An 11931-nucleotide genomic window follows, 5' to 3' on the forward strand; every position below is an offset into this window, starting at 1 on the left:
GGCGATGTCATTTACAAAATAGCCTCCAACACTCTACTCAGCAAATTGGATGTAGTCTATCACAGTGCCATCCGTTTTGTCTCCAAAGCCCAATACACTACCCACCACTGTGACCTGTACGCTCTTGTTGGCTGGTCCTCACTACATGTTCGTCGTCAAACCCACTGGCTCCAGGCCATCTATAAATCACTGCTAGGCAAATCCCCGCCTTATCTTAGCTCATTGGTCACCATAGCAGCACCCACCCGTAGTCTGCGCTCCAGCAGGTATATCTCTCTGGTCATTCCCAAAGCCAACACCTCCTTTGGCCGCCATTCCTTCCAGTTCTCTGCTGCCAATGACTGGAACGAATTGCAAAAATCTCTGAAGCTGGAGACTCTTATCTCCCTCAATAACTTTAAGCATCAGTTGTCAGAGCACCTTACCGATCACTGCACCTGTACACAGCCCATCTGAAATTAGCCCACCCAACTACCTCATCCCTATATTGTTATTTATTTTGCTCTTTTGCACCCCAGTATCTCTATTTGCACATAATCTCTTGCACATCTAGCATTCCAGTGTTAATACTATTGTAATTATTCTGCACTATAGCCTATTTATTGCCTTACCTCCATAACTTGCTACATTTGCACACACTGTATATATATTTTCTGTTGTATTTCTGACTTTATGTTTTTTTTTTTACCCCATATGTAACTCTGTGTTGTTTTTATGGCACTACTTTGCTTTATCTTGGCCAGGTCGCAGTTGTAAATGAGAACCTGTTCTCAACTGGCTTACCTGGTTAAATAAAGGTGAAATAAAAAAATAAAAATAAAAAAAGTGCACTACTTTTGACCAGGTTATAGGGCTCGGTATACTATATAGGGAATAGGGTGCCATTTGGGACGTACTCGATGTATCGCCCCGTCTCTGTTTACTTGCAGTGTGGTCTTCATTAAAAGTTTCAGTAGAGCAGACGGTTACAGTAGAGGGGGATATTAGAGGTCAGTTACAGTAGAGGGGGATAGGACCACAGAGTTAGAGATCAGTTACAGTAGAGGGGGATAGGACCACAGAGTTAGAGGTCAGTTACAGTAGAGGGGGATATTAGAGGTCAGTTACAGTAGAGGGGGATAGGACCACAGAGTTAGAGGTCAGTTACAGTAGAGGGGGATAGGACCACAGAGTTAGAGGTCAGTTACAGTAGAGGGGGCCATCCTCCCCTCAGCAGCCTCCACTGACATACGCACTGTAAGTCTGCCCACCTGACTCAGCCCTATTGATCATTAATTTCCTATTGCCCACAAACAAACACACACACACACACACACGGACACGCACACACACACCAATTTCCCTAATCTGCTCCCTCTGCATGTTCATTGTGTGTGTAACAGTAGTAGTAGATTTAATAAACTGCTCACTGCTATCCCCTGGGTCCCATATTATATTATATTATATACTGCTATCCCCTGGGTCCCATATTATATTATATATGTGTCTTTTATACAGGTAACGAGTTCAAAAAGGTGCAGTTAATACAGGTAATGAGTGGAGAACAGGAGGGCTTCTTAAAGAAAAACTAACAGGTCTGTGAGAGCCGGAATTCTTACTGGTTGGTAGGTGATCAAATACTTATGTCATGCGATAAAATGGAAAATGAATTACTTAAAAATCATACAATGTGATTTTCTGGATTTTTGTTTTAGATTCCGTCTCTCACAGTTGAAGTGTACCTATGATAAAAATTACAGACCTCTACATGCTTTGTAAGTAGGAAAACCTGCAAAATCGGCAGTGTATCAAATACTTGTTCTCCCCACTGTATATTATATACTGCTATCCCCTGGGTCCCATATTATATTATATACCGCTATCCCCTGGGTCCCATATTATATTATATATATATTATATACTGCTATCCCCTGGGTCCCATATTATATTATATATATGTTATATACTGCTATCCCCTGGGTCCCATATTATATTATATATGTTATATACTGCTATCCCCTGGGTCCCATATTATATTATATATATATTATATACTGCTATCCCCTAGGTCCCATATTAAATTATATATATATTATATACTGCTATCCCCTGGGTCCCATATTATATTATATATATTATATACTGCTATCCCCTGGGTCCCATATTATATTATATATATATTATATACTGCTATCCCCTGGGTCCCATATTAGATTATATATATATTATATACTGCTATCCCCTGGGTCCCATATTATATTATATATATATTATATACTGCTATCCCCTAGGTCCCATATTATATTATATATATATGATATACTGCTATCCCCTAGGTCCCATATTATATTATATATATATTATATACCGCTATCCCCTGGGTCCCATATTATATTATATATATATATATTATATACTGCTATCCCCTGGGTCCCATATTATATTATATATATTATATACTGCTATCCCCTGGGTCCCATATTATATTATATATATATGTTATATACTGCTATCCCCTGGGTCCCATATTATATTATATATATATATTATATACTGCTATCCCCTGGGTCCCATATTATATTATATATATATGTTATATACTGCTATCCCCTGGGTCCCATATTATATTATATATATATTATATACTGCTATCCCCTGGGTCCCATATTATATTATAAATATATTATATACTGCTATCCCCTGGGTCCCATATTATATTATATATATATATTATATACTGCTATCCCCTGGGTCCCATATTATATTATATATGTTATATACTGCTATCCCCTGGGTCCCATATTATATTATATATATATTATATACTGCTATCCCCTAGGTCCCATATTATATTATATATATATTATATACTGCTATCCCCTGGGTCCCATATTATATTATATATATTATATACTGCTATCCCCTGGGTCCCATATTATATTATATATATTATATACTGCTATCCCCTGGGTCCCATATTATATTATATATATTATATACTGCTATCCCCTGGGTCCCATATTATATTATATATATATTATATACTGCTATCCCCTGGGTCCCATATTATATTATATATATATTATATACTGCTATCCCCTGGGTCCCATATTATATTATATATATTATATACTGCTATCCCCTGGGTCCCATATTATATTATATATATATTATATACTGCTATCCCCTGGGTCCCATATTATATTATATATATGATATACTGCTATCCCCTGGGTCCCATATTATATTATATATATATTATATACTGCTATCCCCTGGGTCCCATATTATATTATATATATTATATACTGCTATCCCCTAGGTCCCATATTATATTATATATATATATTATATACTGCTATCCCCTGGGTCCCATATTATATTATATATATGTTATATACTGCTATCCCCTGAGTCCCATAATATATTATATATATATATATTATATACTGCTATCCCCTGGGTCCCATATTATATTATATATATATTATATACTGCTATCCCCTGGATCCCATATTATATTATATATATATTATATACTGCTATCCCCTGGGTCCCATATTATATTATATATATATTATATACTGCTATCCCCTGGGTCCCATATTATATTATATATATATTATATACTGCTATCCCCTGGGTCCCATATTATATTATATATATTATATACTGCTATCCCCTGGGTCCCATATTATATTATATATATATTATATACTGCTATCCCCTGGGTCCCATATTATATTATATATATTATATATACTGCTATCCCCTGGGTCCCATATTATATTATATATATTATATACTGCTATCCCCTGGGTCCCATATTATATTATATATATATTATATACTGCTATCCCCTGGGTCCCATATTATATTATATATTATATACTGCTATCCCCTAGGTCCCATATTATATTATATATATATTATATACTGCTATCCCCTGGGTCCCATATTATATTATATATATGTTATATACTGCTATCCCCTGGGTCCCATATTATATTATATATATATATATATATTATATACTGCTATCCCCTGGGTCCCATATTATATTATATATATTAATTATATACTGCTATCCCCTGGGTCCCATATTATATTATATATATTATATACTGCTATCCCCTGGGTCCCATATTATATTATATATATATTATATACTGCTATCCCCTGGGTCCCATATTATATTATATATATATTATATACTGCTATCCCCTGGGTCCCATATTATATTATATATATTATATACTGCTATCCCCTGGGTCCCATATTATATTATATATATATTATATACTGCTATCCCCTGGGTCCCATATTATATTATATATATTATATACTGCTATCCCCTGGGTCCCATATTATATTATATATATATTATATACTGCTATCCCCTGGGTCCCATATTATATTATATATATTATATACTGCTATCCCCTAGGTCCCATATTATATTATATATATATTATATACTGCTATCCCCTGGGTCCTATATTATATTATATATATGTTATATACTGCTATCCCCTGGGTCCCATATTATATTATATATATATTATATACTGCTATCCCCTGGGTCCCATATTATATTATATATATATTATATACTGCTATCCCCTGGGTCCCATATTATATTATATATATATTATATACTGCTATCCCCTGGGTCCCATATTATATTATATACAGTGAGGGAAAAAAGTATTTGATCCCCTGCTGATTTTGTACGTTTGCCCACGGACAAAGACAAGATCAGTCTATAATTTTAATGGTAGGTTTATTTGAACAGTGAGAGACAGAATAACAACAAAAAAATCCAGAAAAACGCATGTCAAACATTTTATAAATTGATTTGCATTTTAATGAGGGAAATAATTATTTGACCCCTCTGCAAAACATGACTTAGTACTTGGTGGCAAAACCCTTGTTGGCAATCACAGAGGTCAGACGTTTCTTGTAGTTGGCCACCAGGTTTGGACACATCTCAGGAGGGATTTTGTTCCACTCCTCTTTGCAGATCTTCTCCAAGTCATTAAGATTTCGAGGCTGACTCGAACCTTCAGCTCGAACCTTCAGCTCCCTCCACAGATTTTCTATGGGATTAAGGTCTGGAGACTGGCTAGGCCACTCCAGGACCTTAATGTGCCTCTTCTTGAGCCACTCCATTGTTGCCTTGGCCGTGTGTTTTGGGTCTGTCATGCTGGAATACCCATCCATGACCCATTTTCAATGCCCTGGCTGAGGGAAGGAGGTTCTCACCCAAGATTTGACGGTACATGGCCCCGTCCATCGTCCCTTTGATGAGGTGAAGTTGTCCTGTCCCCTTAGCAGAAAAACACCCCCAAAGCATAATGTTTCCACCTCCATGTTTGACGGTGGGGATGGTGTTCTTGGGGTCATACGCAGCATTCCTCCTCCTCCAAACATGGCGAGTTGAGTTGATGCCAAAGAGCTCGATTTTGGTCTCATCTGACCACAACACATTCACCCAGTTCTCCTCTGAATCATTCAGATGTTCATTGGCAAACTTCAGATGGCCCTGTATATGTGCTTTGTTGAGCAGGGGGACCTTGCGGGCGCTGCAGGATTTCAGTCCTTCACTGCGTAGTGTGTTACCAATTGTTTTCTTGGTGACTATGGTCCCAGCTGCCTTGAGATCATTGACAAGATCCTCCCGTGTAGTTCTGGGCTGATTCCTCACCGTTCTCATGATCATTGCAACTCCACGAGGTGAGATCTTGCATGGAGCCCCAGGCCGAGGGAGATTGACAGTTATTTTGTGTTTCTTCCATTTGTGAATAATCGCACCAACTGTTGTCACCTTCTCACCAAGCTGCTTGGCGATGGTCTTGTAGCCCATTCCAGCCTTGTGTAGGTCTACAATCTTGTCCCTGACATCCTTGGAGAGCTCTTTGGTCTTGGCCATGGTGGAGAGTTTGGAATCTGATTGATTGATTGCTTCTGTGGACAGGTGTCTTTTATACAGGTAACAAGCTGAGATTAGGAACACTCCCTTTAAGAGTGTGCTCCTAATCTCAGCTCGTTACCTGTATAAAAGACACCTGGGAGCCAGAAATCTTTCTGATTGAGAGGTGGTCAAATACTTATTTCCCTCATTAAAATGCAAATCAATTTAGAACATTTTTCACATGCGTTTTTCAGGATTTTTTTGTTGTTATTATGTCTCTCACTGTTCAAATAAACCTACCATTAAAATTATAGACTGATCATTTCTTTTTTAGTGGGCAAACGTACAAAATCAGCAGGGGATCAAATACTTTTTTCCCTCACTGTATATAGTATATACTGCTATCCCCTGGGTCCCATATTATATTATATATATTATATACTGCTATCCCCTGGGTCCCATATTATATTATATATATTATATACTGCTATCCCCTGGGTCCCATATTATATTATATATATATATATTATATACTGCTATCCCCTGGGTCCCATATTATATTATATATATATTATATACTGCTATCCCCTGGGTCCCATATTATATTATATATATAATATATACTGCTATCCCCTGGGTCCCATATTATATTATATATATATTATATACTGCTATCCCCTGGGTCCCATATTATATTATATATATATTATATACTGCTATCCCCTGGGTCCCATATTATATTATATATATATACTGCTATCCCCTGGGTCCCATATTATATTATATATATTATATACTGCTATCCCCTAGGTCCCATATTATATTATATATATATTATATACTGCTATCCCCTGGGTCCCATATTATATTATATATATATTATATACTGCTATCCCCTGGGTCCCATATTATATTATATATATTATATACTGCTATCCCCTGGGTCCCATATTATATTATATATATTATATACTGCTATCCCCTGGGTCCCATATTATATTATATATATTATATACTGCTATCCCCTGGGTCCCATATTATATTATATATATTATATACTGCTATCCCCTGGGTCCCATATTATATTATATATATATATTATATACTGCTATCCCCTGGGTCCCATATTATATTATATATATTATATACTGCTATCCCCTGGGTCCCATATTATATTATATATATTATATACTGCTATCCCCTGGGTCCCATATTATATTATATATATATTATATACTGCTATCCCCTGGGTCCCATATTATATTATATATATATATTATATACTGCTATCCCCTGGGTCCCATATTATATTATATATATTATATACTGCTATCCCCTGGGTCCCATATTATATTATATATGTTATATACTGCTATCCCCTGGGTCCCATATTATATTATATATATATTATATACTGCTATCCCCTGGGTCCCATATTATATTATATATATTATATACTGCTATCCCCTGGGTCCCATATTATATTATATATATATTATATACTGCTATTCCCTGGGTCCCATATTATATTATATATATATTATATACTGCTATCCCCTGGGTCCCATACTATATTATATATATTATATACTGCTATCCCCTGGGTCCCATATTATATTATATATATATTATATACTGCTATCCCCTGGGTCCCATATTATATTATATATATATTATATACTGCTATCCCCTGGGTCCCATATTATATTATATATATATATTATATACTGCTATCCCCTGGGTCCCATATTATATTATATATATATTATATACTGCTATCCCCTGGGTCCCATATTATATTATATATATTATATACTGCTATCCCCTGGGTCCCATATTATATTATATATATATTATATACTGCTATCCCCTGGGTCCCATATTATATTATATATATTATATACTGCTATCCCCTGGGTCCCATATTATATTATATATATATTATATACTGCTATCCCCTGGGTTCCATATTATATTATATATATTATATACTGCTATCCCCTGGGTCCCATATTATATTATATATATTATATACTGCTATCCCCTGGGTCCCATATTATATTATATATATATATTATATACTGTTATCCCCTGGGTCCCATATTATATAATATAAATATTATATACTGCTATCCCCTGGGTCCCATATTATATTATTTATATATTATATACTGCTATCCCCTGGGTCCCATATTATATATATATTATATACTGCTATCCCCTGGGTCCCATATTATATTATATATATATTATATACTGCTATCCCCTGGGTCCCATATTATATTATATATATATATATTATATACTGCTATCCCCTGGGTCCCATATTATATTATATATATATACTGCTATCCCCTGGGTCCCATATTATATTATATATATTATATACTGCTATCCCCTAGGTCCCATATTATATTATATATATATTATATACTGCTATCCCCTGGGTCCCATATTATATTATATATATATTATATACTGCTATCCCCTGGGTCCCATATTATATTATATATATTATATACTGCTATCCCCTGGGTCCCATATTATATTATATATATTATATACTGCTATCCCCTGGGTCCCATATTATATTATATATATATTATATACTGCTATCCCCTGGGTCCCATATTATATTATATATATTATATACTGCTATCCCCTGGGTCCCATATTATATTATATATATATTATATACTGCTATTCCCTGGGTCCCATATTATATTATATATATATTATATACTGCTATCCCCTGGGTCCCATACTATATTATATATATTATATACTGCTATCCCCTGGGTCCCATATTATATTATATATATATTATATACTGCTATCCCCTGGGTCCCATATTATATTATATATATATTATATACTGCTATCCCCTGGGTCCCATATTATATTATATATATATATTATATACTGCTATCCCCTGGGTCCCATATTATATTATATATATATTATATACTGCTATCCCCTGGGTCCCATATTATATTATATATATTATATACTGCTATCCCCTGGGTCCCATATTATATTATATATATATTATATACTGCTATCCCCTGGGTCCCATATTATATTATATATATTATATACTGCTATCCCCTGGGTCCCATATTATATTATATATATATTATATACTGCTATCCCCTGGGTTCCATATTATATTATATATATTATATACTGCTATCCCCTGGGTCCCATATTATATTATATATATTATATACTGCTATCCCCTGGGTCCCATATTATATTATATATATATATTATATACTGTTATCCCCTGGGTCCCATATTATATAATATAAATATTATATACTGCTATCCCCTGGGTCCCATATTATATTATTTATATATTATATACTGCTATCCCCTGGGTCCCATATTATATATATATTATATACTGCTATCCCCTGGGTCCCATATTATATTATATATATATTATATACTGCTATCCCCTGGGTCCCATATTATATTATATATATATATATTATATACTGCTATCCCCTGGGTCCCATATTATATTATATATATATACTGCTATCCCCTGGGTCCCATATTATATTATATATATTATATACTGCTATCCCCTAGGTCCCATATTATATTATATATATATTATATACTGCTATCCCCTGGGTCCCATATTATATTATATATATATTATATACTGCTATCCCCTGGGTCCCATATTATATTATATATATTATATACTGCTATCCCCTGGGTCCCATATTATATTATATATATATTATATACTGCTATCCCCTGGGTCCCATATTATATTATATATATTATATACTGCTATCCCCTGGGTCCCATATTATATTATATATATATATTATATACTGCTATCCCCTGGGTCCCATATTATATTATATATATATTATATACTGCTATCCCCTGGGTCCCATATTATATTATATATATATTATATACTGCTATCCCCTGGGTCCCATATTATATTATATATATTATATACTGCTATCCCCTGGGTCCCATATTATATTATATATGTTATATACTGCTATCCCCTGGGTCCCATATTATATTATATATATTATATAATGCTATCCCCTGGGTCCCATATTATATTATATATATTATATACTGCTATCCCCTGGGTCCCATATTATATTATATATATATTATATACTGCTATCCCCTGGGTCCCATATTATATTATATATATATTATATACTGCTATCCCCTGGGTCCCATATTATATTATATATATATTATATACTGCTATCCCCTGGGTCCCATATTATGTTATATATATATTATATACTGCTATCCCCTGGGTCCCATATTATATTATATATATATTATATACTGCTATCCCCTGGGTCCCATATTATATTATATATATATTATATACTGCTATCCCCTGGGTCCCATATTATATTATATTATATTATATACCGCTATCCCCTGGGTCCCATATTATATTATATATATATTATATACTGCTATCCCCTGGGTCCCATATTATATTATATATATATTATATACTGCTATCCCCTGGGTCCCATATTATATTATATATATATTATATACTGCTATCCCCTGGGTCCCATATTATATTATATTTATATTATATACTGCTATCCCCTAGGTCCCATATTATATTATATATATATACTGCTATCCCCTGGGTCCCATATTATATTATATATATATTATATACTGCTATCCCCTGGGTCCAATATTATATTATATATATTATATACTGCTATCCCCTGGGTCCCATATTATATTATATATATTATATACTGCTATCCCCTGGGTCCCATATTATATTATATATATGTTATATACTGCTATCCCCTGGGTCCCATATTATATTATATATATATTATATACTGCTATCCCCTGGGTCCCATATTATATTATATATATTATATACTGCTATCCCCTGGGTCCCATATTATATTATATATATTATATACTGCTATCCCCTGGGTCCCATATTATATTATATATATATTATATACTGCTATCCCCTGGGTCCCATATTATATTATATATATATATATATTATATACCGCTATCCCCTGGGTCCCATATTATATTATATATATTATATACTGCTATCCCCTGGGTCCCATATTATATTATATATATTATATACTGCTATCCCCTGGGTCCCATATTATATTATATATATATTATATACTGCTATCCCCTGGGTCCCATATTATATTATATATATATATTATATACTGCTATCCCCTGGGTCCCATATTATATTATATATATTATATACTGCTATCCCCTGGGTCCCATATTATATTATATATGTTATATACTGCTATCCCCTGGGTCCCATATTATATTATATATATATTATATACTGCTATCCCCTGGGTCCCATATTATATTATATATATTATATACTGCTATCCCCTGGGTCCCATATTATATTATATATATATTATATACTGCTATTCCCTGGGTCCCATATTATATTATATATATATTATATACTGCTATCCCCTGGGTCCCATATTATATTATATATATTATATACTGCTATCCCCTGGGTCCCATATTATATTATATATATATTATATACTGCTATCCCCTGGGTCCCATATTATATTATATATATATTATATACTGCTATCCCCTGGGTCCCATATTATATTATATATATATATTATATACTGCTATCCCCTGGGTCCCATATTATATTATATATATATTATATACTGCTATCCCCTGGGTCCCATATTATATTATATATATTATATACTGCTATCCCCTGGGTCCCATATTATATTATATATATATTATATACTGCTATCCCCTGGGTCCCATATTATATTATATATATATTATATACTGCTATCCCCTGGGTCCCATATTATATTATATATATATTATATACTGCTATCCCCTGGGTTCCATATTATATTATATATATTATATACTGCTATCCCCTGGGTCCCATATTATATTATATATATTATATACTGCTATCCCCTGGGTCCCATATTATATTATATATATATATTATATACTGTTATCCC

This window comes from Coregonus lavaretus (assembly GCF_964263955.1).
Source record: "Coregonus lavaretus genome assembly, chromosome: 7".
Classification (NCBI taxonomy): Eukaryota; Metazoa; Chordata; class Actinopteri; order Salmoniformes; family Salmonidae; genus Coregonus; species Coregonus lavaretus.